Genomic DNA, 25,663 nt, shown 5'->3' with positions numbered 1-25,663 from the left:
GAAATCCAGATGATAAACGGGAATTCATTGGACAAATATATTATACTAGAACTGACATGTGATTACATTTTCACGCAATTTGGGTGCATAGATCCTGAGAAATCAGTACCCAGAACAACCACCTCTAGCCGTAATAATGGCCTTGATACGCATGGGCACTGAGTCAAACAGAGATTAGATGGCGTGTACAGGTACAGCTGCCCATTCAGCTTCAACACGATACCTCAGTCCATCAAGAGTAGTGTCTGGCGTATTGTGACGAGCCAGTTGCTCGGCCACCATTGACCACACGTTTTCAATTGGTGATAGATCTGGAGAATGTGCTGGCCAGGGCAGCAATCGAACATTTTCTGAATCCAGAAAGGCCCGTACAGGACCTGCAAATGTAGGGTTTCGCATGGATCGAATGAAGGGTAGAGCCACGGGTCGTCCATGCTGCTGCAAACGACGTCGAACTGTTCGTACAGATAGTTGTTGTCTTGCAAACGTCCCCATCTGTTGACTCAGGGATCGAGACGTAGCTGCACGATCCGTTACAGCCATGCGGATAAGATGCCTGTCACCTCGACTGCTAGTGATATGAGGCCGTTGGGATCCAGCACGGCGTTCCGTATTACCATCCTGAACCCACCGATTCCATATTCTGCTAACAGTCATTGGATCTCGACCAGCGCTAACAGCAGTGTCTCGATACGATAAACCGCAATCGCGATGGGCTACAATCTGATCTTTATCAAAGTCGGAAACGTGATAGTACGCATTTCTCTTCCTTAGACGAGGCATCACAACAACGTTTGACCAGGCAACGCCGGTCAACTGCTGTCTGTGTATGAGAAATCGGTTCGAAACTTTCCTCATGTCAGCACGTTGAAGGTGTCGCCAGCGGCGCCTAACTTGTGTGAATGCTCTGAAAAGCTGATCATTTCTAATCACAGCATGTTCTTCCTGTCGGTTAAATTTCGCTTCTGTAGCGCGTCAGCTTCGTGGTGTAGCAATTTTAATGGCCAGTAGTGTACTAAGTGATTATACACTCCACAGGGATCTGCAGGTGTCTGGTTGTAGAGGCTGATGTGCTCAAATACAGGGTAACGGCCATTATCTGTGTGTAGAAATAAGACTACAGCAGCGGGTCAACCGGTCGAAGCAATGTTACCAGTTACAGATCTGTTACAAGAGAGAGCGTTTTCCCTGCATCTCTTACGTTTCTCTCACCTCGGTTCACTGTAAGAAAGTGTTGAGTTTTGTTTGCGTGAATGGAACGGAGCAACCCGCTGGCTTGTATTCGACCAGCACCATCAACATTCCCACCTGGAACATGTACTCCTGTTCTACAGTGCACAATCAGCTATAAACAAATCTTTCTACCAATAGATAATTGAAATTGTTTCACGTCGAAGCTGCGACACAGTTTAGAGATTTTAACTGGAGTATGTGTGACATGTTTCTATACTGCAAGTATTAAAAATAGTCTTATACAAACTTAGATGACAATGTAAATTCAAGGCAAAAGAACTTCTTCTTCCTGTAGCAACTTACACAGATATTTTAATACACTGCTGTAAGATACACGTTTTGTCTTCATCTCCGTCGATCAAATTGTGACCGGCCGAAGTGACCGAGCGGTTCCAGGCGCTTCAGTCTGGAACCGCGCGATCGCTACGGTCGCAGGTTGGAATCCTGCCTCGGGCATGGATGTGTGTGATGTCAAAATGGTTCAAATGGCTCTGAGCACTATGGGACTTAACTTCTTTGGTCATCAGTCCCTAGAACTTAGAACTACTTAAACCTAACTAACCTAAGGACATCACACACATCCATGCCCGAGGCAGGATTCGAACCTGCGACCGTAGCAGTCGCGCGGTTCCAGACTGTAGCGCCTAGAACCGCATGGCCACTGAGACCGGCTGTGTGATGTCCTTCGGTTAGTTAGGTTTAAGTAGTTCTAAGTTCTAGGGGACTAATGACCTCAGATGTGAAGTCCCATACTGGTAAAAGCCATTTGAACCATTTTTTGAAACCAAATTGTATTTGTCAAAAAGTAATTCAAATGGCTCTAAGCACTATGGGACTTAACATCTGAGGTCATCAGTCTCCTAGGCTTACAACTACTTAAACCTAACTAACCAAAGGACATCACACACATCCATGCCCGAGGCAGTATTCAAACCTGCGGCCGTAGCAGCATCGCGGTTCCGAACTGGAGCGCCTACAACTGCTCGGCCACGACGGCCGTCATTTGTCAATCGTATCAACAAATGAATTATGTATTGTGCAATGATTCACCAAATTCGCACTGTAGATAAGATTTTCGATGGTTCTTTGTAAAATGCGAAAGTCTGTGTGACATAGAAACGAAAACAATAGTACAGTGATACGTCTGTTCAAGAAGACAGGTAAATATCTGTACCTTCGTTTCTTGCATATTTTACTGTAACACGCAAATTAAATTCAACATATACATAGATACTCTGCACGTCATTGTACGGAGTATGGCGGATAATACCATGTATCACTACCAGTAATTCCTCTCCTCTTCTACTCGCAAATATCGCAATGTATGTTGGTGGCAGTAGGATCATTGTGCAGTCAAATTCAGTTCCGAATCATCTCCGTAACAGTTGCATGTCGTTCGAACCAACTGGTCACAAATCTAGCAGCCCACCTCTGAAATGCTTCAATGTCTTCCTTCAATCTGACCTGGTACGGATCCCAAAACTCGAGCAGTACTCAAGAATAGGTCGCACCAGCGTCCTATATGCGGTCTCCTTTACAGGTGAACAACTCTTTCCTGAAATATCCCAATAAACCGAAATGGATCATTCGCCTTCCATACCACAATTCTCACATGCTCGTTGGATTTCACATCGAGTTTCTACGTTATGCCCCGATATTTAAACGACTTGACTGTGTCAAGCATGACATTAGTAATACTGTATCCGCCCACTCGGGGCGCATTAACTTACATTTCTCCACACTTAGAGCTAGCTGCTATTCATAAAACCAACTAGAAATTTTGTCTAAATCGTCTTGTAACTTCCTACAATCACTCAACTTCGACACCTTAGCGTACACCGCATCGTCTTCAGCAAACAACCGCAGACTGCTGCCCGCTCTGTCCGCCACGTCATTTACGTATGCAGAGAACAACTACGGTCCTATCACACATCCCTGCGGCACTCCTGACGATACCCTCGTCTCTGCTGAACACTCGCCGTCGAGGATAACACACTGAGTTCTACATCTTAAGATATAAAATACCTTAACAACGGACGAGAAAAATTGTATTTACTAAGAATATGTCACTGTTTACTGGCAAATGTGTATCTTAATCTGCCCAATGCGATTTTTCAAATGACATTAATCTGACGTTACTAGAGTATAAAAAATTAGTTTTCTCTCTTCCGTAGGAGCTCCAAAACTGGATAATATTACTGAGGATTTTGTTGATTCTCAGAAAAGTACCTGCTCTCTTGAAGAGACGTAACACTGAATGGGCAAGAAACTAGAGTCACATGTAGTGCTTAGATATATAGGGTGTAATGACTGTAAGAGCATATATTTTTGTACCCATCATCAGTGTGTTCCTTTTTTTTCGCTGCGTCTAACAGTCATCCCGCGGCCATGTCACAAAATTCACTAACCGATTTATTTTTGCACGTACATAAGTACACTTTGAAATAGAATATCCCTGTCAGTATAGACTGCCTGTTTTGAGTCCACACATCCACACTTCAACACGTGACGTGTTGCCCAGGGTAAAATAAGCACTAATGCCTTCCTTTTGACACATATACAGGGTTATTACAAACGATTGAAGCGATTTCACAGCTCTACAATAACTTTATTATTTGAGATATTTCCAAAATGCTTTGCACACACATACAAAAACTCAAAAAGTTTTTTTAGGCGTTCACAAATGTTCGATATGTGCCCCTTTAGTGATTCGGCAGACATCAAGCCGATAATCAAGTTCCTCCCACACTCGGCGCAGCATGTCCCCATCAATGAGTTCGTAAGCATCGTTGACGCGAGCTCGCAGTTCTGGCACGTTTCTTGGTAGAGTAGGTTTAAACACTGAATCTTTCACATAACCCCACAGAAAGAAATCGCATGGGGTTAAGTCGGGAGAGCGTGGAGGCCATGACATGAATTGCTGATCATGATCTCCACCACGACCGATCCATCGGTTTTCCAATCTCCTGTTTAAGAAATGCCGAACATCATGATGGAAGTGCGGTGGAGCACCATCCTGTTGAAAGATGAAGTCGGCGCTGTCCGTCTCCAGTTGTGGCATGAACCAATTTTCCGCGGGCTACGCGTGAAACTTGCCCGCATGCGTTCAACCGTTTCTTCGCTCACTGCAGGACGACCCGTTGATTTCCCCTTACAGAGGCATCCAGAAGCTTTAAACTGCGCATACCATCGCCGAATGTTGTTAGTAGTTGGTGGATCTTTGTTGAACTTCGTCCTGAAGTGTCGTTGCACTTTTATGGCTGACTGATGTGAGTGCATTTCTCGGCTCCTGTCGCCATTTTGTCTCACTGCGCTCTCGAGCGCTCTGACGGCAGAAACATGAAGTGCGGCTTCAGCCGAACAAAACTTTATGAGTTTTTCTACGTATCTGTAGTGTGTCGTGACCATATGTCAATGAATGGAGCTGCAGTGAATTTATGAAATCGCTTCAATCATTTGTAATAGCCCTGTACTTGGAGGTACTGATCGACCTAAAAATATGCAACCAAATGACATAAATACAGATGCAATGCTTTTCAGTACGCCGCCCTCGGTCACCAATAGAAATATCTGCACTTATAACGGTTACACCCTATATAAGGAAACTTTAAGAAGCATGTTTCTCATTCAGAAAACGTTTATGAGAAATTTGTGCCTAGTGTAAGAAGGAGAAATATCTACCAGCACATGTCCTAATTCAACAGCGGCAGGGCCAGAATGCTGCTTACCGTTTGGCGATGTTGCTGCTAGCGATACCAATAAAGTCCAGTGAATGTGGAATTGGTGCGTTCGGGAGGGCGATATTCATCGCCAACTACCGCGACTAGCGTTGCATAGGACGGTCATATTGTTCTTTCAGCCGTGCAGTATGGTACAGCCACGTCATATATGCTGAGTCAGAAAAAGGCTAGTTTGCCTGAAGAAAAACATCTGTACGGATAGTGTGACAACGTCTGGAGCACCAGGGAAAAACATGCCACATTTGAAACAACGCAAAGTCTCCAAGTTGGGCCACATTTTACTGAATCTCTAAATTTAGCGAGAACCTTAATCTGAAATGCTTTTAATGGTTACAACACCGAAACTCTGTCTTAAAACCTGGCTGAAAATCCAAATAGGTTCTGTAAAGTACACTAGCAGCAAGGAACAATCAATACCTTCACTGCGCGATAGCAATCGTAATATTACAGAATACAGTGGAGATAAGAAACACTCTTCTCTGAAATTACTACGTCACAGAATACGAAGTAAATCTCCCAGAATTCAGGTAAAGAACAGCTGCCAACAAGAGTTTCTTAGAAGTAGATATCCTCAGTGTAGCGCAACAGCTTAAACCACTTAACCGGGGGTGAGTGAGGTCGGCTGTGTCACACCCGAGACGCGTTTCAGCCCAGGTGACTGGATGCCATTGTTGCCACGCATCTCGTCGACACAATATCTGAAGCCAAGGGCCGGGGGGCGAGATGTAGTGTTGAGTTTATTGTTCGGCCGGCGTCAGTGGAGACATACACGTACGAAAGTGGTTGGGCTACATCACACCCGACCTCGTAACCAGCGTTACATTCTAGATTTGTTCGTAAAAAGTATATATTTATATCAAGCTGGTGGAAACGAATGAAGCATTGGCCTGGACAAAGGGTTTGTATTGGTTCTGACAATACTACTACTAATTGCCCAGGCATAAAATGTGCTGCAAAATGTGCCAAATCGGAAACTGAATGCTGGAGTTACTTTATGACAAAGAATATGTTGAATATTACATTTACATATACAAATAATGTAATACGGATTAAAAGTGGGAAATGGCCAGAAAATAAAGAGCAGTACCACATGAAAGACGCAACACTGGAGGATTTGAAGACGTTTATGGGACTTCTATGTTACAAAGCCTAAACCGATCAAATAGACAAAACTTAAACGATTTTTGGCGTACCTATGGAACAGGATTTGCAGTCTTTAGGACTATAGTAACACTGCAAAACTGTTTGAAGTTTGATGATAAGAACACCGGGGACAAATGAAAAAACTTACAATCTGGCTGCTACAAGAGATATTTTTGGTAACTTTCTTGAAAGTATTCAACAATATTATATCCCTCCTGAGAACCTTACTATTGATGAGAATATGCTGTTATTTTTCTGAAGCTGTAATTTTGTTCGAATTTTACATAAAAATGTTAAACACATAAAACACGTACTTTTCCAAAGAAAATATAGACACTTCTTTGTTTCACCAAAAAAGGTATACTATCTTAAATGTAGTACTTTATTTGCTCATTTCGTTTAATAGATACTACTACTATAATCCCAAGCTAAAAAAGTAAGTAATACACAATTATAGTACCAAAGATTCGTCACACAAATTTCGCGTATCTCCTACGAACCGCATAGCTGGTGTAACAATTTCTCACCTCACGCACGCCAGGTTAATAAAGGTCAGTCCTCCACTTCAGATTGTATACTAATTACATTCCCTTTACAATATGCTGATACAATGGTTCCATACTTAGCAATTATATACAAACATTCACTCGACGAAAGATCCGTTCCTAAGGACTGGAAGGCTGCATAGGTCACACCGATACCCAAGAAAGGAAATAGGAGTAATCCTCTGGATTACAAACCGATATCACAAACGTCGATCTGCAGTTGGATTTTTGGAATGTATAGTCTGTTCGAAAATGTGGGATATTGCCCACTCGTCTCGTATAGGGCGCCTAAGGAATGCTGCGTTCTCAGAATGCTATACAACAACTCAAGCAAACAGCATTATTAGTTTTATTTCAATAAAGAAGATTGACAATTGTATTGTATGGAACGAGAGACCTAGAAACGATGGAGAGGCTTCGTCCACGTCATAACCTGCAGTGGTACACAACCCCACAACAGGATACAGCAGTCGACTCACCCCACCACCGCCCTACTCCGAACCCAGGGATATTGTGCGATTCGGCCCCCAGTGGAACGCCCCCCCCCCCCCCCCCCGCCCGGGAACGTCAAACACCAGACGAGTGTAACCCCAGTGTTTGAATGGTAGAGTAATTATAGTGTACGGGTAAGTGGAGAAACTGTTTGCGCAGCAAACGCTGACATAGTGTAACTGAGGCGGAATAAGGGGAACGAACCCGCATTAACCGACGCAGAGGGAAAACCACCGTAAAAACCATCCACAGACTGGCCGGCACACCAGACCTCGACACTAGTCCTGTCCTCTGAGTGGATTCGTGCCGGAGACCGCACGCCTCCCCACCCGGAAAGCAGTGCGTTAGATCGCACGGCTAACCGGGCGGGCAGATTGACAATACTTTGAAATAAAAATCGTTGATTACGTTGTAAATTATACAAAGCAAATAAATCGTATTAAATATTTTTTAGCTGTTTCCACAACCTTAGATTTTTGCGATTTCATCTTTCCTTGAGCCTTACATTACAGTGATTTTGAAGTGCTAGGGTGCTTTAATCCCACTAGGTAGATCTTGGCCCTTGTGACTTCGTGGAGGAGTCAATGTGGCCCACGGACTAAAAAGTTTGGAGACCCCTGCTGTATCCCAATGGGTTCACAGAATGTTTCAAATTCATTTGACGTGAACTGAGGTCCGTGGTCCGTCACTATTACATCAGGGAAGCCTTCTAGGAAAAATAATTGTGCTAGCAGACGTTGTTGAGTTCATTGGCACGGCAAAAGGAGACTTGCTATACGAGTCAACCGCAAACAACCAGCGAGTGTTCGAGAAAGCTACCGCAAAGTCTATATGCACACGTTGCCATGGCGATTGCGACTTAGGCCAAGCAGAGAATGTTTGTGGCGTAGCGGATTGATTTTCCGCACATGCCTGACACTCTGAAGTCATCTGTTCAATTTGGACGTCCGTACCTTGCCAAGTAGAGCGTCGACGCTCTAGCTGTTTCGTAAGAACAATCCCCCAGAGTCCCTGGCGAAGAAACGGCAACACTTCTTTTTGCAAGGCTTAGGGGTTAACACACGCGACTGTCCACTGACATTTCGAACAAGAATCACACCTTTCTGTACAGCGAGTATCTACCGACATGCAAAGTATCGGCGCACTACAGAGTTTTTTATGCTACTCACTGAGGCCAACACGTGCGAATATATGTTAACAAAACTTTCAAATCGGAATCAGCTTCCGTGGCCTGTGCAATTTTCCTGTTGTTCACCGGAAAAGACTGAAGCAATTCAGAATCCTAAGCATCGATGTGACAACAAGACGCAGCAGAAGCGTCAAAGTCTGTATCAGGTCCAACCGGAAGCCGTGAAAGCATGTTTGCGTTACCACGTTGAGCTGTCGGACGATACACAATCTCCAACTGGTATTGCGACAGCAACAAAGCCCATCTTTGCAATTTTTGGGCACTTCGTACAGGAACCGTTTTCGTCGAATGAAAACAAGGACTGCAAAGGCTACTGATCCGTTACTAAGTGGAATTTTCTGCCACCCAAATTGTGGAGAAATTTAGTGACACCATACACAATAGCCAAAGCCTATTTCTCAATTTGTGAATAGTTACACTGAGTTTTGGACAAACACTTTTGAAGCGAAAGCTAGAGGCATGTCTTTATCACCAATTCTGTGTGAAAGCACAACACCAATTCCATAATAGGAAGCGTCTACTTGCAATACAACTGGTTTATCAGGATCAAAGTGAACTAAGCATCGATCACTGAGCAATGCATCTTTAAGTTTTACAAAAGCGACTTGGCACTCATCTGTCCAAACAATGGGGCAATCTTGCGACGCAAGCGATGCAAGGGATTTGCGATTTGTGCAGCGTTCGGTGTTAACCGAATATAACAGTTCATTTTCACTCAGACTGATTGCAGTTCTCTGACACTACAGGCAACTGGAAACTGTGGTATGGCTACCAAATGCGACTGAAGAGGATGTACAGATTGACTGTTTATGACATGACCAAGATACTGCAATGCATGTTTAAAAAAATAACAATTGTCCAGTCTACACTTTAATCCTGCATCAGATAACACACGAAACAAAGCACTTAAATTTTCAATATGTTCCTCAGATGTACGACCTGTTATTACAATATCGTTCAGATAGTTTGAACAGTTTGGTAATTGCGCAGTCAAATACTCCAAATACAGTTGGAAACTGGTGGGTGCGGAAGCACTACCAATAGGCAAACGCAAATATTTGAACAAACCCAAATGAGTATTTACTACACACACTTTTTGAGATTCTTCGTCGGGACTGCTATGGTCGCAGGTTCGAATCCTGTCTCGGGCATGGATGTGTGTGATGTCCTTAGGTTAATTAGGTTTAAGTAGTTCTAAGTTCTAGGGGACTGATGACCACAGATGTTAAGTCCCATAGTGCTCAGAGCCATTTGAACCATTTTGAGATTCTTCGTGGAGCGTTATTTGAAGATATGCGTCGCGCAAATCAAATTTTGAAAAATAACACCCAGCGCCTAATCTGTCAATGAGATCCTCTTGGCGTGGAAATGGATAAGTATCAATCACAGTTTGTGGGCTGACTGTAGAGTTAAAGTCAACACAGTGCCAAATGCGACCTGAAGGTTTGGTGAGCAAAACCAGTTTATTTGCCCATTGACTAGCTGATGTGGGAGCATTAACTCGGCTATCTTGCAATTTAGTTCAGCAGTGACTTTGTCCCTTAATTCAATGGGAACAGTTCTGGCCTGGAAAAATTTCGGCTGAGAACTGTCTTTCAGCGTAATATGTGCAAAAACATTGTGAGCTTCTCCTAAAACTTCAGAAAAGAGTTCCGGGAATTCTTTCAGCAAGCTAGCTACACTGTCTTTGGCATTGAATGCAGACACTGACAATACATTGTCCTGAATGTTAGAGCCAAACAAATCAAAAGAATCAAGACCAAATCTGTTTTGACACTCTCGTGATTTGGGCACTGCAAAAGTCACTGTTTGCGAATGCGAGCAATACATGGTAGGCAAAGTACATGTTCAGAGAATGGGAATGTCTTGTCCTTTATAAGCCGTCAGTTACCTATTAATTTTAGGCAGGCGTGGACAGCCTAACAGTTTATGTGTGTGACGATTGAGCTATGTGACGGAGGCACCCGTGTCCAACTGAAATTTCACACGTCTCCCACAAAAAAGTAAATGAACAAAAAGTTTGTTCGACTGGCGTATCAAAAAATGGCTCTGAGCACTATGGGACTCAACTGCTGTGGTCATAAGTCCCCTAGAACTGAGAACTACTTAAACCTAACTAACCTAAGGACATCACACACATCCATGCCCGAGGCAGGATTCGAACCTGCGACCGTAGCGGTCGTGCGGTTCCAGACTGTAGCGCCTTTAACCGCTCGGTCACTCCGGCCGGCGACTGGCGTATCACTGAAGAAACTGCACCCATGCTAGTTTTGCTAATGTTCACTGCAGACTTTGAATATACTGCATTAATGACATTGGCCTTGTGACCATATTTTTGTGAGTAGGCCGAATTCTTATGTTTGTTCCGTTGCAAACATACGGATGGCACATGTTCTTTCCCACCATTAGCGCACCACTGAGCCTGTAATGAGGGGCAGTCTTGGCGTTTGTGCCATGAGTAACACGTAGGGCAAGACTTAATTCTGTTCGCCCGTCTAGCTGCCTGTTTAGCGAAATGTGTATATGTGGAACGTTGTTTAATCGGGGAGGCTAGCGCTAGGCACTGGTGCGGAATGGGGCGATCGCAAGCAAGGGACTCAACCCGACAAATAGCTGGCTGCTCAAATGTATGAGCCGACAAGGCATCAAAATCCTACTGATCCAGTATCTGCACTACCTGCTGATCAGACTGTATCAAAATTTGTTCTCTGAGTATGACATCAGGTAAATTGTACACGATCGCATCACGCAACATAACATCTGAATATAAAGCACCGGAAGCACATTAGAATATGAGTTGCCTTATCATACCCAAAAAATCTGTTACCCACTCGCGATAAGTTTGTTTTGACCGTTTTTTGCAATTAAAGAATTGATACCGAGCTCCTACTACATTTACTTGTTAGTCATAATAGTTAGCGAAGAAATAACATTGCCATGTGCAAGTTCACTCGGATTGTCGTTAGGAAAGAGTTTTCGAATTAATCTGAATACTGCAGTTCCTACCGTGGATAATGGATATAAGAATTTTTAACATTGTGTAGCCCTGTCAGCAACTGGGGTGATTGAACATGTAACACGTCAGTCTCAGTTGCAAATAGAAATCAAACTTTACCCAGGTGTCAGCCAAAATAATTTGGCCTTCTTCAGTTTAGTGTCACTCGCTTCTGAAAAAGGCCAAATTATTTTAGCTGAAACCTAGGTAAACTTTGGTTTCTATTTGCGACTGAGGCTGACGTGTTACATGTTCGATAAGGGATATGGAAGTTTCGGACATTATGAGGTAGGAGCTGGGCCTAAAACTGGAACAACACTCGAGCCATTACTCTTCTTGGTCACGAAACTGTCGAAAAGGTATTATAGCAGCTGTTATAGGCAGTGCTTTTTCTGCCGGGCGCGCAGTGTTGTGTAGTCGCTGCACCATGTTGAATAGTACAGAAATCAGCTGCGTCTGTAACTCAAGCCGGCCGGTGTGGCCGTGCGGTTCTAGGCGCTTCAGTCTGGAACCGCATGACCACTACGGTCGCAGGTTCGAATCCTGCCTCGGGCATGGATGTGTGTGATGTCCTTAGGTTAGTTAGGTTTAAGTAGTTCTAAGTTCTAAGGGACTGATGACCAACGATGTTAAGTCCCATAGTGCTCAGAGCCATCTGAACCATTTTTTGTAACTCAAACATCTGCATTAGCCGTGTGGCATCTAACTCTTGGGGCTGTGGCGCCTGAGCAGGTGGCGAGTCATGTGTGGTGGGCATGTTGGAAGACAGAAATGTAACATGCAGACAAAGCAAGCAGTCTAAATAACGAAAAATTTCAATTAAATGTTCTGCAATGCCCACCTGGAAACACTGATTAGCAAAAACGACAAGAAACTGTTAAAGCTATTAAGCGCAGCTGCAAGGTAAAGACAAAGAGAGTATTAAGGCGCCAGCACGAAAACAATGGTGTGGCCTAGAGGCGCTGGGTTTGGAGGATACTCGTCGCCATATATGGGGTCTTGCCCACTCATCTCTTATAGGGTACCTAAGGGATGCTGCGTTCTTGGTATGCTATACAACAATTCAAGCGAATAACATTAGTAGTTTTATTTCAATAAAGCAGTTTGACAGTACTTAAATTTTAAATGAAAATAGTGTCGCAAGTGATAGGCGACATGCAACTTAAATCCAAGTCCTTTTTCTATATATAATGTTGATGCAAGTTTCACACACAGTTTGTGGATCACTAATAACTGCTATCGTAGCACCCTCTGCAAGATCATGCTAAGACTCTGAGAATACTGTCCACTGATGGCCGGCCAAGGCTCGCAGGAGCGGCGCTTATATTATCTTCGGCTAGGGGCGCTCCTGTCGTGGTACAATCCTAATCAGTGCACCACTGGCCCACGTCGTTTCACTGCCTTCTTTTCTCATGCGTTCTTCATCTTCGTTCCGGCGCTTGTGGTTACACCAGATCAGAACATTATGAATTGCCGAGAAAAAACGATCTGGAGATAAAGAATCAGCATGTTTGGAGAAAATATCGTACTTGTAAAACGCAACTAGCTTTTCACTTACATGGAAGGTTTACTTGGCTCTGAGCACTATGGGACTTAACTTCTGAGGTCATCAGTCCCCTAGAACTCAGAAATACTTAAACCTAACTAACCTAAGGACATCATACCCATCCACGCCCGAGGCAGGATTCGAACCTGCGGTCCGCAGCTCGTGGTCGTGTGGTAGTGTTCTCGCTTCCCACGCCCGGGTTCCCGGGTTAGATTCCCGGCGGGGTCAGGGATTTTCTCTGCCTCGTGATGACTGGGTGTTGTGTGATGTCCTTAGGTTAGTTAGGTTTAAGTAGTTCTAAGTTCTAGGGGACTGATGACCATAGATGTTAAGTCCCATAGTGCTCAGAGCCATTTGAACCATTCGAACCTTCGACCGTAGCGGTCGCGCGGTTCCAGACTGTAGCGCCCAGAACCGCTCGGCTACAACGGCCGGCAAGGGTTTCTTGGATACTAATTGACTGTGCAACATAAATATGTTCGTTAACATTTTTAAACAGTTCAATTTTCTTTTGCAGTTACCCACTTGTTGAGCATATTATTTGTTTTGGACACATTTATCTGAAGGTCACTTTTTCGCACCTAGCTGATAATTCCTTTATTATTACCTTCCTTTAGTATTGCTGCAGTGTTAGTTAACGGCGGCCCCTGTGGCCGAGCGGTTCTAGGCGCCTCAGTCCGGAACTGCGCTGCTGCTGCGCTCGCAGGTTCGAATCCTGCCTCGGGCATGGATGCGTGTGCTGTTTAAGTAGTTCTGAGTCTCGTGGACTGATGACCTGAAGTGTTGAGTCCAATATTGCTTAGAGCCATTTGAACCATTTGAACCAATTTGAGTACTTAACGGATGGTAATACTTACAGCTTCCGGATTTTTTCAGATGATGCAGTTAAATATTAGGAAACTGTAACGAGTAAATTTGGTGTAATATGTGAATAGATCTTGCTAGAACATCACTCTTGATCAACGACTGACATCTATCACTTAACAATGAAAAATTCAACGTGCAGAATCCTTTCATTACCAAACTAACGAGCCACGAATCATTCCTCTCATTCCAATATTAGACAATATCCGTGTGTAAGAGATGCGAAGTAGAAGAGTTCTATGAAAAGCTAATGGCAGGATACGATTTAGAGCGCAGGTATCTCGAAAACTGCAGTTCGTCCACAAAAGGGACTGCACCCCTACGGTAGAATGGCTCTGAGTACTATAGGACTTAACTTCTGAGGTCATCAGTCCCCTAGAACTTAGAACTACTTAAACGTAACTAACGTAAGGACATCACACACGTCCATGCCCGAGGCAGGATTTGATCCTGCGACCGTAGCGGTCACGTGGTTCCAGACTATAGCGCCTAGAACCGCACGGCCACTCCGGCCGGCGAGGTCATTACAGACAGAACACAAGCTCTGACTGTGCCAAGGTTGAAAATCGAGTTCGGTCATATCAAAGGAACCATTCTGCCATTTGACTGGAGCGATTTAGGGAAATCATTGGAAACCTAAATCTGTATAGCCGGACAGAGTTCTGAATCGCCGTCCTCCTGAATACGGGTCCAGTGTACCAGCCACCACAATATCGCAGTCGGGCTCTTTCTGTCAGGTGCATTTCTATCTGTTGATGTAATGACCTTCATTAACTCTGAGATCTTCATTGTTGTTATATATGTATTTGGGTAATAGCATTCACTTCCGTAAAAATTGTGTGAAAGGGTAAAGCGTAGTCATATCAATTACAGTTTTGCTAAGAAAGCTTTATGGATTAAGTTATATAAATGCGTGCATTTCTAACAAATTATTTTGGTCTGGGACGTTTTTAATGTACTTAGATACGTGTGTGATGATTTACAGACCGAATCTTTGAACTGTAAATTTTAGTTCCATTCTATATAAATTCGTACATTGAATGGATACATAAGACCATGTGGTCATAGGGTTCTAAAATGTCGTATAAACAAATGAAGCAGTATGGAGAACAGATTTCGATTTTTAATTATATCATCATCATCATAATTTAAAACTGATTATGCCTTTCAGCGTTCAGTCTGGAGCATAGCCCCCCTTATACAGTTCTCCATGATCCCCTATTCAGTGCTAACATTGGTGCCTCTTCTGATGTTAAACCTATTACTTCAAAATCATTCTTAACCGAATCCAGGTACCTTCTCCTCGGTCTGCCCCGACTCCTCCTACCCTCTACTGCTGAATCCATGAGTCTCTTGGGTAACCTTGCTTCTCCCATGCGCGTAACATGACCCCACCATCTAAGCCTGTTCGCCCTGACTGCTACATCTATAGAGTTCATTCCCAGTTTTTCTTTGATTTCCTCATTGTGGACACCCTCCTGCCATTGTTCCCATCTACTAGTACCTGCAATCATCCTAGCTACTTTCATATCCGTAACCTCAACCTTGTTGATAAGGTAACCTGAATCCACCCAGCTTTCGCTCCCATACAACAAAGTTGGTCGAAAGATTGAACGGTGCACAGATAACTTAGTCTCGGTACTGACTTCCTTCTTGCAGAAGAGAGTAGATCGTAGCTGAGCGCTCACTGCATTAGCTTTGCTACACCTCGCTTCCAGTTCTTTCACTATGTTACCATCCTGTGAGAATATGCATCCTAAGTACTTGAAACCGTCCACCTGTTCTAACTTTGTTCCTCCTATTTGGCACTCAATCCGTTTATATTTCTTTCCCACTGACATTACTTTCGTTTTGGAGATGCTAATCTTCATACCATAGTCCTTACATTTCTGATCTAGCTCTGAAATATTACTTTGCAAACTTTCAATCGAATCTGCCATCACAACTAAGTCATCCGCATATGCAAGACTGCTTATTTTGTGTTCACATATCTTAATCTCACCCAGCCAGTCTATTGGTTTCAACATATGATCCATAAATAATATGAACAACGGTGGAGACAGGTTGCAGCCTTGTCTTACCCCTGAAACTACTCTGAACCACGAACTCAATTTACCGTCAACTCTAACTGCTGCCTGACTATCCATGTAAAGACCTTTAATTGCTTGCAAAAGTTTGCCTCCTATTCCATAATCTTGTAGAACAGACAATAACTTCCTCCTAGGAACCCGGTCATATGCCTTTTCTAGATCTATAAAGCATAGATACAATTCCCTGTTCCACTTATAACAATTCTCCATTATTTGCCGTAAGCTAAAGATCTGGTCCTGACAACCTCTAATAGGCCTAAAACCACACTGATTTTCATCCAATTGGTCCTCAACTAATACTCGCACTTTCCTTTCAACAATACCTGAGAAGATTTTACCCACAACGCTGATTAAAGAGATACCTCTGTAGTTGTTACAATCTTTTCTGTTTCCATGTTTAAAGATTGGTGTGATTACTGCTTTTGTCCAGTCTGATGGAACCTGTCCCGACTCCCAGGCCATTTCAATTATCCTGTGTAGCCATTTAAGACCTGACATTCCGCTGTATTTGATGAGTTCCGACTTAATTTCATCCACCCCAGCCGCTTTATTGCACTGCAATCTATTGATCATTTTTTCCACTTCCTCAAATGTAATCCTGTTTCCATCATCATTCCTATCCCATTCTACCTCGAAATCTGAAACATTACTGATCGCATTTTCACCTACATTGAGCAACTCTTCAAAATATTCCCTCCATCTGCCCAAGGCATCCACAGGATTCACCAGCAGTCTTCCTGACCTGTCCAAAATATTTGTCATTTCCTTCTTACCTCCCTTTCGAAGACTGCTAATTACACTCCAGAATGGTTTTCCGGCAGCTTGACCCATAGTCTCCAACCTGTTTCCAAAGTCTTCCCACGATTTCTTCTTCGATGCTGCAGTTATCTGTTTTGCTTTGTTTCTATCTTCGACATAACTTTCTCTGTCTACCTGGGTTCTGGTATGTAGCCATTTTTGATACGCCTTCTTTTTCCTTTTACAGGCTGCCTTGACTGTATCATTCCACCAAGCTGTTTGCTTCATCCTACTTTTACACACTACTGTTCCAAGACATTCTTTAGCCACTTCTAGTACTGTGTCCCTGTACCTTGTCCATTCCTTTTCCAATGACTGTAATTGACTACATTCAACTAACTGGTACCTTCCTGAGTTCGCTGTTATGTACTTGTGCCTGATTTCCTTATCCTGAAGTTTCTCCACTCTTATCCTCCTACATATGGACCTGACTTCCTGCACTTTCGGCGTCACAATCCCAATTTCACTGCAGATTAAATAATGGTCAGTGTCATCAAAGAATCCCCTGAATACACGTATGTCCCTCAGACCCTTCATGAATTCCTGATCTGTTATTATATTGTCAATGACAGATCTGGTTCCCCTGCCTTCCCAAGTATACCGGTGAATGTTCTTATGTTTAAAAAAGGAGTTTGTGATTACTAAGCCCATACTGGCACAGAAATCCAAGAGTTGTTTCCCGTTCCTGTTGGTCTCCATATCCTCTCCAAATTTACCCATAACCTTTTCATACCCTTCTGTTCGATTTCCAATCCTGGCGTTAAAATCACCCATGAGCAGAACACTGTCCTTGTCCTTTACTCTAACAACTACATCTCTGAGTGCCTCATAAAAACTATACATCTTATCTTGATCTGTCCCTTCACAATGCGAATATACTGACACAATCCTAATTTTCTTGCTAGACACTGTCAAATCTATCCACATCAGTCGCTCGTTTACATACCTTATTGCAACTACGCTGGGTTCCATTTCTTTCCTGATGTAAAGCCCTACACCCCATTGTGCTATTCCTGCTTTGACTCCTGACAGGTAGACCTTGTCTTCTCCCATTTCCTCTTCTTTCTCAACCCTTACCCGAATGTCACTAACAGCTAAAACGTCCAGCCCCATCTTACTTGCAGCCTCTGCCAGCTCTACCTTCTTCCCAGAGTAGCCCCCATTGATATTAATAGCTCCCCATCTCATTACCATTTGTTTGCCAAGTCGTATCTTAGGAGTCCCTGGTTTGTCAGTTAGAGGTGGGACTCCGTCACCTCCAAAGGTCCGAGGCATTTTGCTCTGATTGTTGCCAGCATCATATTTAAAGTACCAGGGAAGCAGGTTGCTAGCCTTACTTGCCCCGAGTCCCATTGGGTTTTACCCCTAACGGCTGAGGGACTAACCGGTGGATTTGGTAGTCTTTGCCGTATGAGCACAAAGGTGACCACGACTCAGAATATGTCCGAGAAGCCCAGCCTTATTCCAAAGTAACTGGTATCCCGACTGTCGGGACCACTTACTTGGCCACTCATACGTTGCCCGTGGTTCATGAACTAGGACATGACTGCAGGAACCCACACCATGAACCACTTTTTAATTATATAAGACTGATAAATTGTGATTGTACGAAAGTAGCATGAACCTGTATACGTCATGAATCGGAATGTTAGTATGATTCTAATATGTAACATATCACTTTCCCTCTTTTTTTTGGGGGGGGGGGGGCAGGGGTGGTTACTACCTTTCCTAGGCGCAGAGACTACAAGTCAGTGTGCAGTCTCATACAGAAGTATTTCCGGTTACCACCCATAATACGGATTTTCTACATAGTATTCGTTAAATGAATGGATTTTCTAAGAAGGGTATATAATGACGGTTGACATACTGACATGAGAGTTTCGGCAGCTGTATAACTTTTAAAAACACTTATTGTATCAGTCCCAATTGCAAATTCTCACTAATGACAAAAGCGTGAGAATTTGTTGCTGAGTCTGTTGCAACAAATACTTTTATAAAGGTCATGTAAGAATATTAGCTGCATATATTCAAGACAGTTGACCGCTTCAGTTACTTAAGGATTCTTTTTAGTAACAACAATAGGACTGAGATAGAAAAAGATGTCCATCTAGCAACAGCGAACAAAACTTTTTATTTAGTTTTATCAAATTATTAAAGAAATAATTGTACTCCAGCTGACGGCAACTGTGAGATCACTATCAATGGCGGTCTCAGTGCTGTTTCAGCTGTTGACATGTATAGTCCAAGAGGGACTATGTCAAATAATAGCTGAAATACGTTAACTTTATCTTCTGCATAGAAGATAGTCGTTCAATGGCTGTAATCTGACGAAAATATTACTTAGTACTAACTTCAAAATGTGTTTGTATCAGTCGACTAATATACCGGTAACATTATATGGAAGTGAAGCATTAATATTTCGAAAAAAAATGAAAAAAATCTGTTAATATTCGAAAGAAAAATACAAAGAAAAATTTTAAACCGAAATATAATGAAAATAACATGGAATGGTGGATAAGAAAAAATGAAGAATTAGAGAACTGTGCAAAGACTGCACAGTCGGAGTGTTAAAAGAAGTGAAGATTGAACGGGGAAGGCCACGTAGCAAGAGTGATGGCAAATAGACTACCTAAAACAGCATTCGGAAAGACAATAGACGGAACGAGAAGAAGAGGAAGGCCCAGAATTAGATGTCGAAATAACATCCGGGAGGCAACAGCTAGGATGTAGATCAGTACTGAATGGACAAACAATGCACTCAACAGAAAGAAATGAAAGAGTTTAATGCTGGATGCGTATGGTCTATAAGGCCCTCGCCACTTGTAAAGTAAGAATACTTATCTACGAATCATTGGAGAGTAGAATACGCAATTGACACTAGGCTCGGTATTTTGATTTGGATGATCAACAAGGGGACCGTGAACATTATTATTTCCATGATGATCCTGAACATGGGACCTGATGAGAATATTAAAATCAACAACAAAAATGATATATGCACTTCAAATTGTGTATTGTGTCTGTAGACGCTGCAGACTGCAGTGGGATACCCCGACAACGAGGAGTGATAGTGTGGGGTACCCTACATTTCATAGAAGGACCCCATTTGGCTGTTATCTGCGGCAGGATCATAGCACAACGATGCGTCTACAATATTATACCACCGGTTTTGTTGCAATTTATGGGAAGACATCCTGTGATTACGTTCAGCGAGATAATGCTAGCTCGCTCTCGGTGGGGCTGTCTACTGCAAGTCTTCGTGCTTGCCAAATCATAACTTAGACAGCAAGGTCGCCGGATTTCTCCCTACTCGAGAACTTTTGGTGCCTTATAGGGATGGCCCTCCAACCAGCTTAAGATTTTGACTATTTATCGCGCTAATTGGACATAATTTACTGCAAGAAATCTCAGGAAGACATCCAACAAATCTATCAGTCATTACCAAGACCAAAAACTGCTTAGATAAGAGCGAGAGGTGATTTTTCTTGCTTAGAGTGTACGTTTTGCTTCAATCTACGTCTACATGATTACTCTGCAATTCACAACTAAGTGCTTCGTAGAGGTTTCATTGAACCACTTTCAAACTATTTATAAACTTAGCTCTCTCGAACAGCGCTCGGCGAAAACCAACACTTAAATCTTTCTGTACGAGCTCTGCTTTGTCTTACTTTATTATTGTTGTCATTCCTCCCTATGTAGGTGAGCGCCAGCCAAAAGTTTTCTTACCCTGACAATAGAATTGGTGATTGAATTTCCATGAGAACGTCATACCACAACGAAGAACGACTTTTCTTTCTTGATGGCCGCCCCAGTATACGAATCATATCGGTGGCACTCACTCCCCTATTTAGCAATAGTACTAAACGAGCTGCCCTTCTTTGAATTTTTTCGATGCTCTCCATCGACCCTACCTGATGAGGATTCCACACTGCACTGCAATACTCTAGAAGAATACCTACAAGTGTAGTGTAGGCAGGTTCTTTAGCACATCTGTTACATTTTTTAAATTCTCTGCTAATAAATCGCAGTCTATGTTTAGTTTTACCCACTACATTATCTAGGTGATTGTTTGGACTCAAAATTATTTGTAACTGTAGTCCCTAAGAATTTAATTCAATTTACAGTCTTCAGACTTGGGTGATTTACTGTGTAACCGAAATTTAACGGATTTGTTTGGGTACTCATGTGGATGACTTCACACTTCTTATTATTTCGAGTCAACGTAAACCTCTGTTCGGGTGAGGTAAATGTGATTATTATCCGTGTCCTGTCAGGTGAAACACACGTAAGTTTTAGCATAGCATATAAATTCAAGCATTAGAAAGACTTTTATGAAGGCACTCTGTCTGGAGAGTAGCCTTGTACGAAAGCCAAACATGGACGATCTTAAGGACAAGAAGAGAATCGACGTTTTGAAAGGTGATGCTACAAAAGAATGCTGAAGATTAGATGGATAGATCGATTTGTTAGAATCCAAATGGAGGGAAAAGAAATTTAAGGCACAACATGACTAAAAGAAGGGGTCGGTTAATAGGTTCCATCCTGAGGCATCAAGAATTTATCAGTTCGGTAGTTAAGGTAGTTGTGGTGGGTAAAGATTATAGGCGACGAATGCTTGGCCGCAGTAAGCACGTTCAGTTGGATGTACGAGTAATTACACGTAGATGAAGCGGCTTGCAAGGGGTGGTGTAACTTGAGACCGCAGCAGCAGCAACAGCGACAACTACAACAACAAAACCGCAAATATTGTAACGCAGTGTAATTACACCTAAATTGATTCGATGTTTAAATGTTAACGTATGTTATGTTTTCCGTTGGATAAATACTATGACGACGATCAATGTAGGTCTAACCTGTATATGATAAAATATCATTCACATACCTATGTATTTGAAATGAGTATCTACGCTAGTGGCCATTAAAATTGCTACACCACGAAGATGACCTGTCACAGACGCGAAATTTAACCGACAGGAAGAAGATGCTGTGATACACAAATGATTACCTTTTCAGAGCATTCACACAAGGTTGGCGCAGGTGGCGACATCTATAACGTGCTGACATGAGGAAAGATTCCAACCGATTTCTCATACACAAACAGCAGTTGACCGGCATTGCCTGGTGAAACGTTGTGGCGATGCCTCGCGTAAGGAGGAGAAATGCGTACCATCACGTTTCCGACTTTGATAAAGGTCGGATTGTAGCCCATCGCGATTGCGGTTTATCGTATCGCGACATTGCTGCTCGCGTCGGTCGGGATCCAATGACTGTTAGCAGAATATGGAATCGGTGGGTTCAGGAGGGTAATACGGAACGCCGTACTGGATCCCAACGGTCTCGTATCACTAGCTGTCGAGATGACAGGCATCTTATGCGCATGGCTGTAACGGATCGTGCAGCCACGTCTCGATCCCTGAGTCAACAGATGGGGACGTCTGCAAGACAACAACCAACTGCACGAACAGTTCGACGACGTTTGCAGCAGCATGGACTATCAGCTCGGATGAGGTATCGTGTTAACGCTGCGTTGGTAGCTGTACCTGTACACGCCATCCAAGCACTGTTTGACTCAATGCCCAGACGTATCAAGGCCGTTATTACGGCCAGAGGTGGTTGTTCTGGGCACTGATTTCTCAGGATTTATGCTCCCAAATTGCGTGTAAATGTAATCACATGCCAGTTCTAGTATAATATATTTGTTCAATGAATACCCGTTTATCATTTGCATTTCTTCTTGGTCCGCCGCCCGTGGTCTCGCGGTAGCGTTCTCGCTTCCCGAGCACGGGGTCCCGGGTTCGATTCCCGGCGGGGTCAGGGATTTTCACCTGCCTCGATATGACTGGGTGTTTGTGTTGTCCTCATCATTTCATCATCATCCAGGAAAGTGGCGAAATTGGACTGAGCAAAGATTGGGTAATTGTACGGGCGCTGATAACCACGCAGTTGAGCGCCCCACAAGCCAAACATCATCATCATCATCATTTCTTCTTGGTGTAGCAGTTTTAATGGCCAGAAGTGTAAACAAAAATAATTATAACTGCGTTTCATCGCCTCTAGAATTCGTCACAGAAACAGCGACTACGTGAACTGTGTATATACCAGTGGCTGGCGAGGTTCATTTAACTGACTAGCGCTCACTCAGTACACTGACAGTGATCACAGATGGCCAAGCTAACGGTGCGCCACAAAGCGCAACTGAGCTCGGGGTGTTAGGTGACCTGGCCGTAGACAGCCACACCACGGAGCATGTCGCCGCTTGTCAATCGATTGGCGCCGATCGGCTGGGGATTCGGGGCACACAGAGAACCGCTAATTAGCCGGCGCTTGTGACAGATGCCCGCCCTGGCGGGGCCGCAGAACGCCGGTCTGCAGGCGAAAAGCAGAAGGAGGCGAGCAACTTTTAATTAAGTTTTCGTCACCAAAGTGGCTCCTTCGGAAGATCGAAAGTAAACACTTTGCTCCCGGCGGCCAAGATTGAGGCAACTTTCCATCGGCTAATTAATCTCGAAGATGGACGACGACTTTCCACAAAGGCTGGCAGATATCACCCAGTCTCAATGAACGGAACGCTTCATTTATTCTTAGCGTCTCAAATCAGGAAAACAAGCACAGTAATTTAACGTAATGGTTTCCACTTTATCTTATTTTTGTATCTATTTCATGCCTTCAGGCCATCACTTACATCGAACCGTACACGTTTATTCGGTAAGCTTTACAATATTTACATTACGTGCGCAGTAAATAATTGTAATAATAAAAAGAATGATACATGAAGACGATTTGATACATACTTTTTATTTAAGGGATTTCTCCCTTATTGCCGGCTGATGTGGTTGAGCGGTTCTAGGCTCTTCAGTCCGGAACCGCGCGGCCGCTACGGTCGCAGGCTCGAATCCTGCCTCGGGCATGGATTGGTGTGATGTCCTTAGGTTAGTTACGTTTAAGTAGTTCTACGTTCTAGGGGACTGATGACCGCAGATTTTAAGTTCCAAAGTGCTCAGAACCGTTTGAGCCCTTTTGTTTTTCACCCTTATTAATATTGTCTTGAGCAAATTCCTTACGCCAATATTAAAGAAGGATTAAGAAGTGGAGAAGAAGGTGACTGCCAGAGGAAGCCCGAGAAACAACTGCTAGAGGAAGCCCAAGAAACAGCTGAATAAATCTAACCTGTTGAAAGGGGAAGGAAAAAAAAGCACTCCGTCTTCAGACCACGAGTTGTCTATCGGGACCATCCGACCGCCGTGACATACTCAGTGGAGGATGCGGATAGGAGGGGCGTGGGGTCAGCACACGGCTCTCCATGTCGTTATGATGGTATTCTTGACCGAAGCTGCAACTAATCGGTCGAGTAGCTCCACAAATGGCATCACGAGGCTGAGTGCACCCCGAAAAACGGCAACAGCGTATGGTGGCCTGAACGGTCAGCCATCCAAGTGCCGACCACGCCCGACAGCGATAAACTTCAGTGATCTCACGGGAACCGGTGTATTCACTGCGGCAAGGCCGTTGCCTTGAAAGGGAAAGGAGAAAGCAGAAATAGATAATGATAAAATAAACATGGGTAGCACTGATAATGCGATTAACTCTCGCTCGCTGTTGGACAGAAGGAGCACAGGCGAGATATATTTAAAGAGGAACTATGCCTATGATAAATGACGATACATTAAGCACTTCTAGAATACATAGTTGTTTTGGATTAAACGGATGTGATAAATAGTATTATGAAAAGGTTCATCTAAGATGTTGGACATATCCGATCTAGTACAGCAGTTACGGAACCTGGTACAACTGGAGAGCTATTCAGGACACCAGTGATAAACCGATGAAGAAACCGGAGCGAATGAAAACTACTTCGTCTACCCAGTTACATCCATCCAAACTGAACAAAGGACGGACTGGTAATTTACTTACTGATTGAATATTTGCTCCATAGACAAGTTCAATGAATATTTTCTATACTGTCTGTTCTAGGGGACTTCTTGCTTTATTTATTGTTAATCGTAATAGTATAATACGAAGTGGGTGCAGAATTATTTTACTTTATCAGTAAAATTAATGCAAAAATGAAATACGAAAACCTTACATTCGTGAAACATCTGTCGTCTGACACTGTCTGTTTCGCAAACTATTACACGGACTTCTATCACAGTCTGTTCGCTGGAACTGATCCATCTTTGATGGCCGCTGCTGCTCCTCTTTTCGTGAGGCACATATTTGTGAATGCATGATAGATTTGAGGGATTAAGTCCACAATGGTGTTACACTTAATGTGGCCTATCTTCAACTGAAAGCTACTTACAATGGTTCAAATAGCTCTGAGCACTATGGGACATTACATCTGAGGTCATGAGTCCCATAGACTTAGAACTACTTAAACCTGACTAACCTAAGGACATCACACACATCCATGCCCGAGGCAGGATTGGAGCCTGCGACCGTAGCGGTCGCGCGGTTCCAGACTGAAGCGCCTAGAACCGCTCGGCCATTTAGGTCGGCAAACGTTACTTAGAGCAACAGGATACACTGATGGGCAAAACTCACGGAAGAAAGCAACATTCGTATGATGAGTCACTGTCAAGTAACATAGCTCGATAAAACTTGGACCATATATAGAAAGAACTGCTACTGTCCAGTGCATAGGTAACTGAAAAAAATGCACATTGAGACGAACGGAAATCACCCTTTTATTCAAAGGCAACAATTACTAATAACACTGAATTCACCGAAATTTACGATAGTCTCCTGGATATTACGAAGGAAGGGAGATCTTTCTTAATATGGTGCGTAGTCACCAAGGACAACAGTGCATGCCCCACAATGTGCTCTTATGCTGGCCACAAGGTAGGGAAGGAGTTCTTGTGGTATGACATTCCAATCCTCGATTGGCGCTATTGACGCTCTGCAATACGTCTTCTCAACGCATCCCACACATGCTCGATGGGTCTTAAGTCTGGGAAATGAGGCAGGCAATTCTCAAAATATTCTTTCCTTCCAAGAGCTCTTCCAACAGCGCTTTTCGATGCCATCG

This window comes from Schistocerca cancellata, chromosome 3, assembly GCF_023864275.1.
Source record: "Schistocerca cancellata isolate TAMUIC-IGC-003103 chromosome 3, iqSchCanc2.1, whole genome shotgun sequence".
Lineage (NCBI taxonomy): Eukaryota > Metazoa > Arthropoda > Insecta > Orthoptera > Acrididae > Schistocerca > Schistocerca cancellata.
Note: the sequence above shows the minus strand (reverse complement) of the source record.